The 15,517-nt window shown below is 38.7% G+C and overlaps 1 protein-coding gene across 4 annotated transcripts in view; it reads left to right on the forward strand.

Moving 5' to 3' along the window:
- Positions 1 to 15,517, forward strand: part of RERE (arginine-glutamic acid dipeptide repeats) — a 373,240-nt gene that overhangs the window by 64,349 nt on the left and 293,374 nt on the right. For 3 of the 4 annotated variants that reach the window (XM_054579811.1, XM_054579813.1, XM_054579814.1), the window contains exon 2: positions 6,044 to 6,116. The exons of the other annotated variant lie outside the window; for it this stretch is intronic. The gene's annotated coding sequence lies outside the window, so the exon portion shown is untranslated. The remainder of the gene's footprint in view (positions 1 to 6,043; positions 6,117 to 15,517) is intronic. 4 annotated transcript variants of the gene reach the window in all.

Raw genomic sequence — 15,517 nt, forward strand, 5'->3', positions numbered from 1 at the left:
TAGAATTGGGGATATTATTAATGAGGCAATCAGATTAGGGAATAAGGGAGGAGCAGATTTGGGGGGTAAAGTGTGTATGGAATATCTAGTTAAAGAATTCCATTTGGCGCTTGCTTTATGGGCCTTGAGTTTAGGAAAGATTTCTGGGCCTAGATAGCTAGATCTGGCAAGGAGGTGATAATTAAAGTAGCTACTCAGCAAATCAAACATGAATGCTATGTATTGATTTATTTCTCTTTCCAATTGTAATTGGTAACCAAAAAGCAAGCAAACCCTGGTCTGAGCACCATCATCTGGTTGCTTGATTAGTCTCTTACAGGCCCAGTGCTTCTAAGGCCCCCCTTCCCTAATCAAATATATATTGTTTTCTTAATGCTGAAAGCAGTGATTTTTTTTTTTTTTAAATCTCCTCACCTGAAGGTATGTTCAATGATTTTTAGAGAGAGAGAAAGAAACGTTGATGTCCTTTTCCACTTATTTATGCATTCATCGGTTGATTCTTCTATGTGCCCTGATCAGGGATCAAACCTGTACCCTTTTGGTGTATAGAGTGCTGCTCCAGCCAACTGAACTACCCGGCCAGTGCTCACTTAGGTTCTAAAAGGATCACTGCCTTGCCCTGGCCAGGTGTCCTGATGTTTGGAGCATTGTCAGTATGCCAAAAAGTTGCTAGTTCGATTCCCAGTTAGGGCATATACCAAGGTTGCAGGTTCGATCCCTGGTTGGGGCGCGTACAGGAGGCAGCTGATTGATGTTTCTCCCTCACGTCTCCATCCCCGCTTCCTCTTTCTCTAAAAATATCAATAAAACATATACTCGAGTAAGGATTAAAAAAAAAAAACAAAACACCCGAGTGAGATGCTACACTTCCTTTGTTTGAGACTGATGTGTCACACAACAAAAGCCAAAATTTTGGCAGTGCTATCCAGCCCTTTTATCCCATTGCCATCCCTTCATCTTTGCTCAGTCTCTCCAGACACATTGACTTTCTTGCTATTTCTTTTACCTGCCAGGCATGCTTTTTTTCCCTTCTGCCCTGAGCATTATTAATTACAATGTAAAGCAGACCATCATCATAACTTGTATTAGTATTTTGTCAGTTGACAGGTGGCAGAAATCCAGTTCAAATGAAAAAGGGAATTTCAGTTTGTGCAATCTGAAGCTTTGTGGGTGAACCTGGGTAGATCTAGAAGTTCAAAGAAGCAGTGAGAATCTTTTTCCTCCATCTTCTTTCTTTATTTTCCTTTGTGTTAGCTTCATTCTCATCAGGTTTTTCTCATGTTGTAGCAAAAATGACTCTGTGTAGCTCTAGGCCTCATCCCTGTGTCTAGGGGATCCAACAAAATTCATTTCTTCCTAATGGTTCTAGCAGAAGTTCTGGGGAGGGTTCCAGTGGGCTGTACTTGGGATGTGGGCCTATTCTTGAACCAGTTGTGGTGGCTAGATTGACACTTGATTGTGCAGCCCTGGATTGATCTACTCACACTGAATGTCCTTAGGTCCCCAAAAGAAGGGATTCTTTTAGAAAAGAGCAGGAAAGGGGACAGGCAGATAAAAACTGTCATCAGACTTCAATTTAATGTGAAGATAGAATCTATTTTAATAGAGGTACAAACAAAATGCCTTTGATAAGACCCAGGAAGCACCTGATTGTGAGGATCAGAGGAATTTTCACATAGATGACATTTAAACTTGGTCTTTGAAAAGTTAAGAGTGATATGTTGAAAAATAGTAAAGAAAGGGAATGTGCTCGTGCTGTAGGTGTTAGAAAAGTGTGTAAGCCAAGACATGGTGGTTGGAACTGGAGAAGTCAGGGTTGATACCAGAAGTTTAATCTTTAAAATAGAGTGCTAAGGAGTGTAGACTTTATTTAGTGGATGGTGGAATCTCGTAGAACTTTTTAAGTAGGGGAGCAATCTCATCAGACTTTACAGTGAATTAGCCAGGTGACAAGAGGGCTCAACCAGGCCGAGGGGAGTGTGGCATAGAAGGGAACAGATTGGAAAACATTTGGGAGGTTGAAATGAAAGTACTTAATAATAGCTGGACATAGCAAGCATTAGTAGATGGGGAAATATAACTGTGGAAGTAATTAAAATAGCCTGGGGTGAACTGGCCAGCAGGAGCAGCATATACCTCAGTCTCTATACACTGACCCACTTGACTATGGTAGGAAAAACTACATCAACAGCCCCATTGATGTCAAAGAAAAATCAGGTTGTTCTGTAGTATATGGTGTCTGCTTTCTTGGGTCTACGTGATTTTGAAGATTTTTAGTTTAGACTGTGGGCGTTTTTTTCCATGATATTGCAATTCCTGTTTATTTTGTTACAACTAGATTTTGAATGTCTTTTAGTATGGGGACCACATGTGTTATATTTCTTTTGTCTCTTACTGCAAAACTCAGTATAGAATTGCGCATTTGGCTTACTGAATATTTGTTACCTAATACCTCTATTTCTGTTTTTCTTATTTTATACCTCTTTAAAATCTGGATCTTGTCCTGGCTGGCTGGTGTGGCTTAGTGGATTGAGTGCTGGCCTGCAAACCAAAGGGTCCCTGGTTCGATTTCCAGTCGGGGCACATGCCTGGGTTGCGGACTAGGTCCCCAGTAGAGGGTGTGTGAGAGGCACACACACTAATGTATGTTCCCCTCCCTAAAAATAAATAAATAAAATCTTTAATAAGAAAAAAAAATCTGGGTCTCTTCTTGACCAGGTAAATATTGTGAGCTATTTGATCAGTTCTGTATTCCCTATTCTGGTTTAAAGGCCAAATGGCACACCTCATAGTATAACTTTTTCCATCAGTTACTTGATTTAGAATTTACCTATCAGTTGTCTTGCTATGTACAGGATTTTTAGGTAGCAAGTACATAACAGTGCAACTCCTACGACTTAACTGTAGTGTTAGTAAAGAGTTACTGTTTCAGGGCAATTATATCTGGGGAAAATTCTGTTAAAACTAAAACTATAGTTGGTCTGGACATCTAATGTTATGAGAGGTATGATCTAAAATCCCTAACTAGCCACTTATGGAACTTTAGTAAGCTACATTTTCTCTACATTTTCCACAGCAGAGTTTTTCTCCAGCACTGAAGCAGGACAGAATTATTTGCTTTCTGGTAAAATGTACTTGAGCAGTCTGTTACTCGGGCAATAGCAATGATTTTTGGGTGCTACTTGAGTAGTGATTTAATTTTGTAAAGTCCTTTGGGCGTAAGTTTAATTAAAGAGAATCACCTTTCAAATATATGCCACTCCCACTTGGAGAGCTTTTCATTTCACAGCCTTAGTATTAAGATCAGTTTCTGGTACTCTTATTTTCATTCAATCAGCCAATATCTATTGAGCACCTACTGTATTTCACGCACAAGTTCCATAGTTCTAAGAGTTGAGGAAGGTGCATTGAATAAAACTCAAACATCCCTTTATTCATGGAGAAACATTCCAGTGGAGAAAAGAGGCAATAAACGAAGAAGTAAACATGTTGACATTACTAAGTGCAATGGAGGAAAAAAAAAACAGGAAAGGGGAAAGGGAGGGAGTGCTGGGATTTGGCTGTGGGAGCGGCAATGGCGGGTTTAAAAGAGTTGTTGAGGAGGGTGCGTTTGAGCGAAGAAGTGAGTTATGAAATACCTGAGGAAAGATCATTCTTGGTGGAGTGAATAGTTCTTAGGCCTTTTTGGAGTTGCACTTGATCGATTGACTTTCTTTTATTAGACTATGGATGTATATGGGATGAAACTTTATAGAAAATGAAATATACATCAATTGGAATAAAAACAGTGAAAAGAAAAATAACCACATGAACATATTTGGTACTTGAAAAAAATTTTTTTTATTTTGGACTACTATTAAAGATATGTGTGGAGTATGTGAGCGTGTGTGTCTTGGCTGTGTGTGTGTGTGTGTGTCCTGGCTGTGTGTGTGTGTGTGTGTGAGAGAGAGAGAGAGAGAGAGAGAGAGAGAGAGAGAGATTTTTATCAAGGTGGCCCTAGTAATTACATTGTGGAATGTTTTTATAGAGGATGTTATAATTGGCCATTTGAGTTCAGCAGTCAGCCTGAACTCAATAACATTTATTGTGTTTATTATTGTGCTTTTGCTGTTAGATTAGTACTATGCCAAATATTGGGAGGATAGAAAAGAACAAGACGTTGTTCTAGTCAGATTGCCCAGGCTGTCATCTATAGAAACAGAAAGATCAAACAGCATGGTTGAGTGGCAGCAGTACTGGACTAGCAATCCTAAATATCCTTTCATGGTGGCAGAACAATTTAACATACAATACCAGTTCAACTCTACAGCTTTTGCTCTTTAGAGCTCTGAGCAAATTCCTGGAGAGTCAGCAAGAGGGAGAGTCCCTTTTGGAGTTAGGTGTCAGAGGTCTAGTTTTGATTTCAGATGGCTTCAAAGTGCTTGAGAAGACTGTTTGCATTGCATAATGATTCTAGAACTGTACTTGGGTAAACACGTTGCTGAAAACGAATGTGATGTATTGATTTTCTACTGTGGAAGCATGGTGTACTACGGGATGTCATCTTGTAATATTTGATCTTTCATTATTGGGTGTAAATAAACTGAATCATTTGATGACAGTCTCTTTCTTTATCTATACAATATAATAAATTTATATTATCAGCTGGTTGACTTCATTTTTCCATCCTGAGGAACAGATTTTATATTTTACTTTATCTTAGTTGTTAAGCATGGAACAAAGGCATTTTCTCCTTATCCTTGGCATGAAGTACGAGTAATATTACCACAGTGTACTGATCAACATGTCAGGTATAATGTCAAAACCAAAATCTTTTTTTTTTTAAGCTGTTATTTCATGAAGTCATTTCCTCCTTCATTCAGCATTCATTAACTTAACTGATTTATTGAGTTTCCCCCTTTGTTCTAGACATTTCTTTGGGATTCATTGATGAAGAAAATTTTCTTATCTTCATAGAGGTTAAAGTATAAATAAGAGAGTTACAATTACAATAATGTATGGCACGCATTCTGAGTAGGGAAGGAGAGGGTTCTATTAGTTGTACTTAGCAGTGACACCTGACTTGAAGTCAGAGATATTTAAGTTGAGATCTGAAGAATGATGAACTAGTTAACTAACTGAAAAGTGGGTACAGCAATATGGGGGGAAAGGAAAGTTATTCTGAGGAGAGAAAACCCATGTGCAGTAGCCCAGGGACAAAACAAAACAATAAAAAACAAGCAAGCAAAACAGTATCTTTGCAGATGGCAAACAGCATTAACTTCCTAATATCTGGAGCATAGATTTTTGAGGAGGGAAGACACAAGGAACTGTGAAAGACATTACTTATTTTGGATCTTATCCTATGGACACTTGAAATGCCTGAGAGGTTTTAAACAGTAGATTGACAGGATTGGATTTGCCATTTACAAAAATCACAGAGGTTTCAGTTAAAGGAAAAAAGAGGGCAAAGGCAATCTGTGGGCAGGAGGCCTAGCGCTGTGATGGCAATACTTGTAGGAGATGATGTGAGCCAGGACTGGGGCATGCGCAGTGGAAATGGAGATAAGTGGATGGGTTCAGGAAATACTTAAAAGATGGAACTATTCAGGACTTGAGGATTGAAGGAAGAATCAAGGATGTATCTAGGTTTCTGGCTTGGGCCAGAATGATGATGATGATGATGATGATGATGATGATGATGATGATGATGATGATGGTGCTTACACCAATTACTGCTTCTCGCTTCCAAATGTGCCCTTTGCTGCTGGCTCTGTGAAAGTGAATGTGGACCCTTTAAATACTTTCCTTGGGCCAGCTAGCAGAATGTTAAGAGAGATTGAAGGAGGAAAGAGTTTTGCTCACTGGTTGTCCTGTGCTTGCTTGCCTAGCGGGCTCCTGCATGCAGCATGCAGGTGGGGCTTCTCTAGTTGTTCAGGCTCCTGCAGTTCTCAGCGTCCATGCAGCTACTTCCCCCGCCCCCTCACCCTCTGCTTGGGGAGTTTTGTAGCAGAGTACCTACGATAAGACAGTTCCCCACAAACATCTTTCTTTGTCATTCTAGAAGACAGATTTGTGGCAAATTCTACAGGGTGGATTTCCAGAAGTTGTGCCAGATATGCACCCTCTCCGATAAGGTATGGATGGATCTCAGCTCTAGGGTTGGAGGAACTCTTTCTTGGGTACTGTGTCTTAGCTTTAGGGGTCATAGTGGTGATATGTTATATGATATTATATTTGCTATTATATATTATATGATGTATTCCTTTATTCTTTAGAGTTTTTACTTCTTACCAGCCAATTCCTTATTATGCCAATCACCTGTTATAGTTAATAATTCTTTTTTTAAATACTGAATTTACTGGTGGGACACTGGTTCACAAAATTGCACACTTTTCAGATGCACTGTTCTACAACATATCGTCTGCACGCTGTATTGTGTGTTCACCACTCCAAGTCAGGTCTCCGTCCATCACCCTCTGTGCCCCATTTTCCCTCATCTACCTCCTTTCTGCTGGCAGTCACCCCACTGTTGTCCAACAGTTTTCTCTTTTTTCCTTAATCCCTCCACCTCCCAGCACCGCCCCCCTGACAGACACAGACACACACACACGCACGCACGCACGCACGCACGCACACATGCACACCGACCCCCCGCCCCTGTCAGCCTGCTCTCTGTTTATGAGTCTGTCTTTATTTTGCCTGTTAGTTCATTTAGTTCATTAGATTCCACATATGAGTGAAATCATACAGTACTTGTCTTTCTCTGACTGGCTTGAGTTAGCATAATGCTCTCCAGGTCCACTCATGCTGTCACAAAAGGGTAAAATTTCCCTCTTTTTTATGGCTAAGTAGTATTCCATTGTGTAAATTGTACTACACACAGCTTCTTTATCCACTTACCTACTGACGGGCACTTGGGCTGCTTCCCAATCTTGGCTATTGTAAATAGTGCTGCAGTGAACATAGAGGTGCATATGTTCTTTTGAATTAGTGTTTCAGGTTTTTTTGGATAAATTTCCAGAAGTGGAATTGGTAGGTTATAAGACAGTTCCATTTTTCATTTTTTGAGGTAACTCCATACTGCTTTAATAATTCTTTATTTAAGAAATTTATTTTGTTCAAATTACTGTGTGGTTTTTCTTTCCTGATTGGACTCAGGCTGATAGTGTGTTGTGATGTGATCCCATAAGAAGAATATATTTGGGTAGAGGGATAGACTGTGTCCCTTCCCTCTCATCTCTCTTAATGGGAATAATGTACTCTTAACAGGGTTGGAGTGATTACATTGTTCATAATATGTCATTCTTGGGGTGAAATGAGTTAATGTATATGAAGAACCGAGCACAGTGTCCAGCACACAAACCCTTGGTTTGTATTGTTGGAATCCTGGGCATTGTGATGGGTAACAGGTCTAGAAAGATGACCAGAGCTGCTGGTTTCACCCCGAGGGCTTGTGGAGTGGGGAGAGTCTTAGAGACATTAATTTATGTGTTAGGTAAAGGCCTGAATAAAGTGCCCTAGGGAGTTTTTTGAGGAGTCCCAGAGAAGGTGAAGGCTAAGTTGGATCTTGGAGGGGTGCAGTTTTGCCCCATGGGGAGAGGGGAGAGGGCCTTCTGCGTAGAGAGAATAGCATTAGTGGTGGAGGAACGAGAGGGCTAGACAGTGCAGTCTGCCGTGGGGTCATGGCTGGCCCTGGAGATGGGGTCAGGTGATAATCGAGGTGTGTGTCTTACACTGGACACACCTTCGGAGTAGGTGTTTATTTCGTATCACTGTTCCATAGTGTGTTTCACTTTCATTTCTAGGTTTATTACACTTTATTATTTCCAATGAACAACAACCTAAAACTATTTAAAACTTTTATTTGGTGCCAACATTTCCCTTAGGCTTTGTTGAATGTGAACTTTGCTGTGAATTGAAGTGTCTAGAAGGAAGTTGGAGCGTTACTGCCAAGACCACTCCATTGGGTTTACTTAGGATTGTGAATAACTTTCTTGATTCCTGGACATTGATAAATCTCAGAACTGTTTACAATTCCCACTTCTCTTCAGCTTGCAAATCTTTTTGAAAAGTTCAACTACTGAAAAATGGATATTCCTTAGAATTTTATGACTGCTCTTTAAAGATAAGGAACTCAAATTTTTGGAGATCTGGGAAATTAAAGTGTTATTAACTCGATTCCTTAGAGGAATAATGTAGCCTTAACACTCTCTGTGAACATATCTCTGAAGGGTATATTCCTTTTTTCTCCTTTTCTCTATCTGGCAAACTCCTGCCCCTCCATGAATATGCAGCTCAAATGTCAGTAAAGCCTAAGATAAGTCCATTATAATGCTGTTATGCTTTCAGCAAGAACTTTTAAGTCAAAAAAGAAAAACAGGCCAACAAACATTTTTTGGAGTTTCATGTTAAGATTCTGGTTGATGTGCCTTGGCTGGAATGGCACTCTGACCCATAAATTCTCTTGAAAGTCCTGCTTTTCAGTCTTTAGAGGAAGGGTTAATATATTCTGTAAAGAAATACTGGAAGAATAATCATTGTATTTTTTTCTGGAAAGAAGAGTTAAACCATTCTTCATTGGTTAGGGCTTATGGGAATTATACAGGAAGGAAACTAAGAAGGAAGATGTCAAATTGTGGCCCTCTGAAGGTTTTTGTTTTCTTTTTCCATTGTTTCTCTTAGATGTAACAGACACCTATAGAGAACTCTTTGTTTTTGGTAAAGACCTATTTTTGTATGTAAAAGAATGTTGAGAGACCTAAGGAAATAAGACTCTTGGGGCACTTGTACTTGGCTTGATTATGTACCTTGTATAAAATGACAGAAGTTGAAGTGTGATTCTTCTAACAATTGCCTCTTCTGCTTGTTTGGATTACAAACCAAGGGCAAGAACCATTTATAGATTATTAAAATTTGAGGTGGTTTTGTAAGTTGATAAAATATTTCATATTGCTTACTCATTGAAAAGTTGAAAGAAAAATATAATACTTTAAGAACAAGTATAAATTTGGTAGTTTAAATATAGAAGAATTGGTAAATTATCTGGTGGCTACCCCATACCTACCAGTTAGAGTGTAAAGTTACATTTTATTATATTTGCTATATGATATACATTTACCATATTTATTATATTATATAATCATATATTTATCCTCTATCTGCTCCTTTATTTGTGTTTAAGGATTATCACTGCAGCATTTTGTATTACAGCAAAAGGCTGCAAGCAGTTAGAATAGTTAAGTGACTATGGTATACCCAAATGATGGAATTCTATGCAGCAGTTAAAAAGAATAAGACATTTTATGTGCACTGACCAGGAATAATCTCCAAGATAAATGAAGGAAACAAAAAAGTTGCATGACAAGCATACTATTTATTTGTATAAGGAAAAAGAGGTATTTATACATGTATGCTGTATTTGCAGGGAATATCTCCAGAAAGCTTAAACCAGAAGCTGATAAAAGTGGGTGCATTTGTGGCAGCCTCCTACTGTTTGCGTGCATACTTATACAAAGTTTGTCTGGGAAATAGTCCAGCCGTGGTTAATATAATGAGAATGGTTTGCGCAACATTGATGTAATCTGGCAGCCAAGGAGAGTGGACTGGAATGCACATGCATGAACGACGACGACTTCACTGTACTAGTCAGTGGGGGTGGTAGACGCTGCTGAGTGAGCATGTGAACTCTGTGGCCATTGCATTCAAAATGACTGAGCACATATGGAGCAATAAATCTGCATCAAATTTTGCATTGAGCTTGAATATTCCTCTGCGGAAACCATTTAGATGATTCAAAAGGCTTTCGGGGATGATGCAGCGAGTGCAGCACAAATAAAAGTGTGGCACAATGCTTCAAAGATGGTTGAGGATCTGTTGAAAGTGATCCGTGTTCTGGGAGGCCTGCAACAAGCAGGACACCTGAGAATGTTGAACGTGTAGGGCTGCAGTCTACAAAGATTGGAGACTGACAGTGTGAGAATTAGAGGCTGGTCTGGGGATTCCAAAAACTACTGTGTCCAAAAATTTGACCCAGGATCTTGACAAGAAATGTGTTATGGCAAAGTTTGTTCCACAGCTTCTGCTACCAGAGCAGAAGGAACATTGTGCTGCAGTTGCTCATGACTTGATTCAAACTGCTACCAATGAACCAGATATTCTTAAGAAGGTCATAACTGGAGATGAATCATGGGCCTATTGCGATGATCCAGAAACGAAGGCCCAGCCATCCCAATGGAAGTCGCCTGGTTTTCCAAGTCTGAAGAAGGCGTGGCAAAGTTGCAGACCATGTTAACTGTGTTTTTTTGTTTGGGAAGGTGTTGTCCGTCACAGGTAATTCCCTCCAGGCCGAACAATGAATAAAGAGTGCTACCTCAGTGTTCTTCATCGGTTAAGATGCAATGCCATGAAAATGGCTGCAGCTGTGGACAACTGGTGATTAGCAGCTTTATCAAGACAACGTGCCTGCTCATGCATCATGTCTCCTGCAGAGATTTTTGGCAAAACATCAAATCATGCAGGTGACTCAGTGTCCCCTACAGCCCAGATTTGGCACCCTGTGACTTCTGGCTTTCTCCAAAACTGAAATCACCTTTGAAAAAGAAAAGATTTCAGACCATCGATGAGATTCAGGAAAATATGATGGGGCAACTGATGGCAGTTCGAAGGTACCTACTTTGAAGGGAACTGAAATGTCATTGTTCTATGTATAATGTTCCTTGTATCTTGTATCTTCTCAATAAATGTCTCTATTTTTCATAGGACATGGCTGGTTACTTTCGGGACAGATCTGGTAAACAAGACAAATTTTAAAAACTGTTGCCTGCTTATTTATGTGCTTCTCTGAAATTGTTAGGATGTCAACATATCAAACTCATAATCCTTAAATTGTACGAGCTGTTTCAAAGTGGGTCACTCTCTCCTCCCTTCTGTCCAATACACTAGGGGATTTTTCTGATTCTCATGTTGAATCTGGAGGGGCTTATAAAGGTAAAACCTACATACAGGTCTCCTTAAGCCTGGACTTCCAGGAGTTTTAAAACTTTCAAGCTAGTCCTTAATAGTCCTTGGAAATTTGTCAAAGTTACCAGTTAGTGTTCCTACTAGCTACTGGCTTCTGTAGCTTTGCTTCAGGTAAGCTAATCTCCACTCTAATTCTCAGTGTTTTCCTGTCTCTCCAGATTTTGAGGTGGTGGTTTCCCCTGTGACCTTAGATCTCTGATGGATCTAAGAAAAGTCAGTGATTTCAGTTTCATAAGCTTAATTTTTTGCTGTGAAGATTAGAGTGATGATTTCATAGTTCTTTACGAGTCAGAGCTGGAACTGGAGCTCTAGCAATCCCCAGCCTTTTTGGCATCAGGGACGAGTTTTGTAAACAATTTTTCAGTGGTTTTGGGCTGATTCAAGCACATTATATTCAAGCTCACTTCCTGCTGTGTGACTTAGTTCCTAACAGGCCCAGACTGGTACTGATCTGTGGCTGGAGGTTGGGGACCCCTGCTCTAGGCGATTCTGATTAATGTTAATGGTTGAGAAACATTAATGTAGTCTACCTCCTTCATTTTACAGATGAGACACTGAAATCCAAAGAGGGAAAGTGACCTCTAAGATTATGAAGAGCCAAAACTAGAACCTGAGTCTCTTGACCAGATCGCCTTGTTGCTGTTTTCTTTTCTTTTAATCCTCACCTGAGGATATATTTATTGATTTTAGAGAGAGACGGAGTAGGGGTGGAGAGAGAGACATCAATGTGAGAGAGAAACATCCATTGGCTGCCTCCTGTATGTGCCCCAACCCGGGATTGAACCTAGCAACCTAGGAATGTGCTTTGACCAGGGATTGAACCTGTAGGCTTTTGGTGCACGGATGACACTCCAACGGAGTCACCAGGCCAGGGCTTCCTACTGTTTTTTTGTATTTACATGTAGTTACCTTCAAGGCATTCATTATATTTTATGTTGTAGGTGCTGGAAATATCTTTATTTTGATGGTTCACTGACTTAAGTCCTTGGTATTTACTTCAAATTCATTCTGGGATCTGGTTATACTTGTAAGTCATAGTCATAGCTATCTTGAAGCTCACTTGAAATGTTCTCTCTGATACAAACAACAACCCACCTCACAAGTGAGCTTTTAATATAGCATGACTGTGGGTAAAATAGTATGTAGAAATTTTTATTTTCTCTGTTTATTCTTATAGAAATATGTTAAAGTGCCTAGAAGAAAACTTTAGAGCTCTTTGTTTTAGAAAGCCTAATGTGAGCCATTTTATGGGATGAATCAGCTGGGTCTGTGAGATTTTCCTTCCCATGTATTTCCATAATTTTATTTTCTTAATTTTAACAGTTGAATCCCCTTTTCTCTTTCCAAATCTCTGTGTGGAGAAGGCTGGGGAATATTTGTTCTAGAGAAGAATTGGCAGACTTTTTCTGTAAAGGACCAGATAGTAAATATTTTAGCTCTTGCAGGCCATGTGGTCTGTTGTTGTACTGGCTCGGCTCTGCCCTTGTAGGAGAAAGCAGCCAACCATAGACATTTTGTAAATGAATGGAAGTGGCTGTGTTTCAATAAAACTTTCTTTACAAAAACAAGCTGCTTGCATTTAACCCATGGGCCTTAGTTTCCCAGCCCCTATAGAAATTTTATTTTCACTTTTATGTCCCCCAAAATGTTGCTATTTATTAATGAATTGGCACCCCAACATCACTTTAATTAGATTGCTTTCAAAAGTAATAATAGATATTTTGCTGTGGAACATTGCATCTTAGTTTTGGTTTCTATTTGAAGATATGAGCTTTCTTGGTGTTGGAGAGATATTTTCCCCCCTTTAACAAGGTTTGACTGGAGTTTGTTACTTGTGGTCTCATGTGAATCTAAGAGGAGGAAAAAAACCCCCTGCTTACTTACTGTAACTGCTGAGGCAAGCTGTACTAGCTGTGGTGCGTGGTAAAACATGTCTTTTAATGAGTTCGTAAAGAATACTAGAAAATCTCAAGGTATGGTGTAATATAGGTGCCTGTAGAATTTATTGGGTTAGAGGGATGGTTTTAATTTACTTGAGTCCTTGTCAGGTTGTTTACTGAATGCTTTTAGGAAAAGTGGATATTGGTGTTAGTGCTTTGCAACTTTCACAGGTCTTTGTTGCCATGGCTTTTCATTAACTACTAAAGATCCCTTTAGGGCTCTGGCTGCCTGGCTAGGATCTGAGAGGACAGATGCAGGCTGAGAAGTAGCCCTGGGTACACACTGGCTATATGGGCCCAATATTTCTGTGTTCTGTCAAGTGTATGAACTTGGGGTTTTGCTGGAGAGAACTCCTGTCCACTTGGGTTAATTATTATATGCTGTAATTCATCCTTGTTTTAGAGATGTATGCAATTTGAGTTATTTAAAACTTTTTAAAAAAAAGAATTATAAAATTCTTTTTTGGGTGCTTTCCTGTTCTTTGGGAAATACAGCTAACCTGTAATAATGGTGGATGTTTGAAATATTGTAAGTTTTACTACCAACTACCAATTCATTTAAAAAAGGTCAACTTACAATATTACAATACTGAAACCTCGTTTAATTAGAAGGGTTTTAGGATTAGAATTTAATTATATTTCAGGCTAAAAAGAATATCAGAAGGGGACTCTAGAGGGCAGTGCAACTCTGCCTGTTTATGCTTCTGGCATTTAAGTTTTGCTTTGGAAAAATAATCCTTGTGTTCTGAAGTCTTTCCCACTACTGTGTCCCAATTTGGTAGAATGTGAGTTTTGGAAAGAACTGTTCTGGTTTTGCTTAGAAAGGTTATTTAGATAATGTATCATAATTATTGGCCCTGGGGAATATCCATACTTAGTTTAAAACATGCTGGCTTAGAAAATTTGGAATTCTCTTACTGATTCAACTAAATTGAATAGTTTGCTTTTCAAGCATTTGTGGAACATTAAGCTAAAGGAATAGTGTATCTTGTGTTTTCAGATATTTGGGGCAGGAAGTAAATGTACCCTTTATTAGAGAATTCAAACAAATGGGAATTTGGCTTATTCTGACATATTTAAAAACATCACTTTAAAAGTGGCAAGGTTGAAACCAGATGCTTGATTGCTGACACTGTATATCAGTGTTGAACTTTTCAAAACTTTTAAAATGTTTGCATTCAGCGCAGCCCAAAGTATATTATGCCAACCATTTTCTTTCTCTAAGTTTTAAATTTCTATATATTTTTAGAGAAACCTAATCTGTATGTTTATGACTCACACATTAGTCATCAAATACTGTTTGGAAAGAGCTGTTTTGAAGTCTAATGAGTTTTAGGGTCCTTTAAATTTTTTCTTCTTTAAAAGCACAAAAAGGGGATTACAAGGACAAACTAATAAATGTCTTAGAATTTTAGGCATGAAAACTTAAATTTAGGAAACAGTTCCTGTGACTGTGTTTTCTGGTGTTCTTAGAGTGTGAAAATTATGTCTACTGTTAAGTGTGGAAGATGAACATTCGGGATTTTGAACATTTCATTATAATTTTGACCTATTAGAATAACTTAAAGTGTACTTTTTAAAGGTTTTCATTTTCTTTATTGGACTTAGGATAATTCACATGAATGTGTTAAAGTACTTTGAAATTCCTGGATGAAAGGCCTTATGTGAGTGCAAATAGTACAAATTTAAGAAACATATCACTATAAGAATTCTGTTTCTAGTGTGTGTGTACATTGGTTTATAGATACCAACCAGAGCAGTTTTTTAAATTTTTTTATCCAGTTAGTTATTTTCACATTTTTTTTACTTCAGTTTGGATAAAATAGTTATTTTGATTCATTTCTTCTTTGTTAAGAAACAGATCAGGAATCATTATAATTTTTTAGTATATTTTATTGATTATGTTTTTACAGTTGTTCCATTTTCCCCCCCTTTGTGCCCCCCACCCTCTACCCCCACTTCCCTCCAGCATTACTGCTGCCCTTAGATCATGTCCATGGGTCGTGCATATAAATCCCTTGGCTTCTCCATTTCCTGCACTATTCTCAACATCCCCCTGTCTGTTTTGTACCTGCCCGTTATGCTTCTTAATCTCTGCACCTCTTCCCCCATTCTCCCTCCCAGCTGATAACCCTCCAAATGATCTCCATACCTATGATTCTGTTTCTGTTCTGGTTGTTTGCTTATTATTATTTTTTTAGATTCAGTTGTTGATAGTTGTGAATTTGATGCCTTTTTAATGTTCATAGTTTTGTTCTTAAATAAGTCCCTTTAACATTTCATGTATTAATGGTTTGGTGACGATGAACTCCTTCATCTTTACCTTGTCTTGGAAGCACTTTATCTGCCCTTCCATTCTAAATGATAGCTTTGCTGGATGGAGCAATCTAGGCTGTATATCCTTGCTTTTCATCACTTTGAATACTTCTTGCTAGTCCCTTCTTGCTTGCAAAGTTTTTTCTGAGAAATCAGCTGATAGTCTTACGGGTACTCCTTTGTAGGTAACTTTCCTACTGCTACTTTTAAGATTCCCTGTTCATCTTTTACCTTTTGCATTTTAATTATGATGTGTCTTG

This window comes from Pteronotus mesoamericanus, unplaced genomic scaffold (genome assembly GCF_021234165.1).
Source record: "Pteronotus mesoamericanus isolate MK-2021 breed Mesoamerican mustached bat unplaced genomic scaffold, CSHL_Meso_final contig_557, whole genome shotgun sequence".
Taxonomy (NCBI): domain Eukaryota; kingdom Metazoa; phylum Chordata; class Mammalia; order Chiroptera; family Mormoopidae; genus Pteronotus; species Pteronotus mesoamericanus.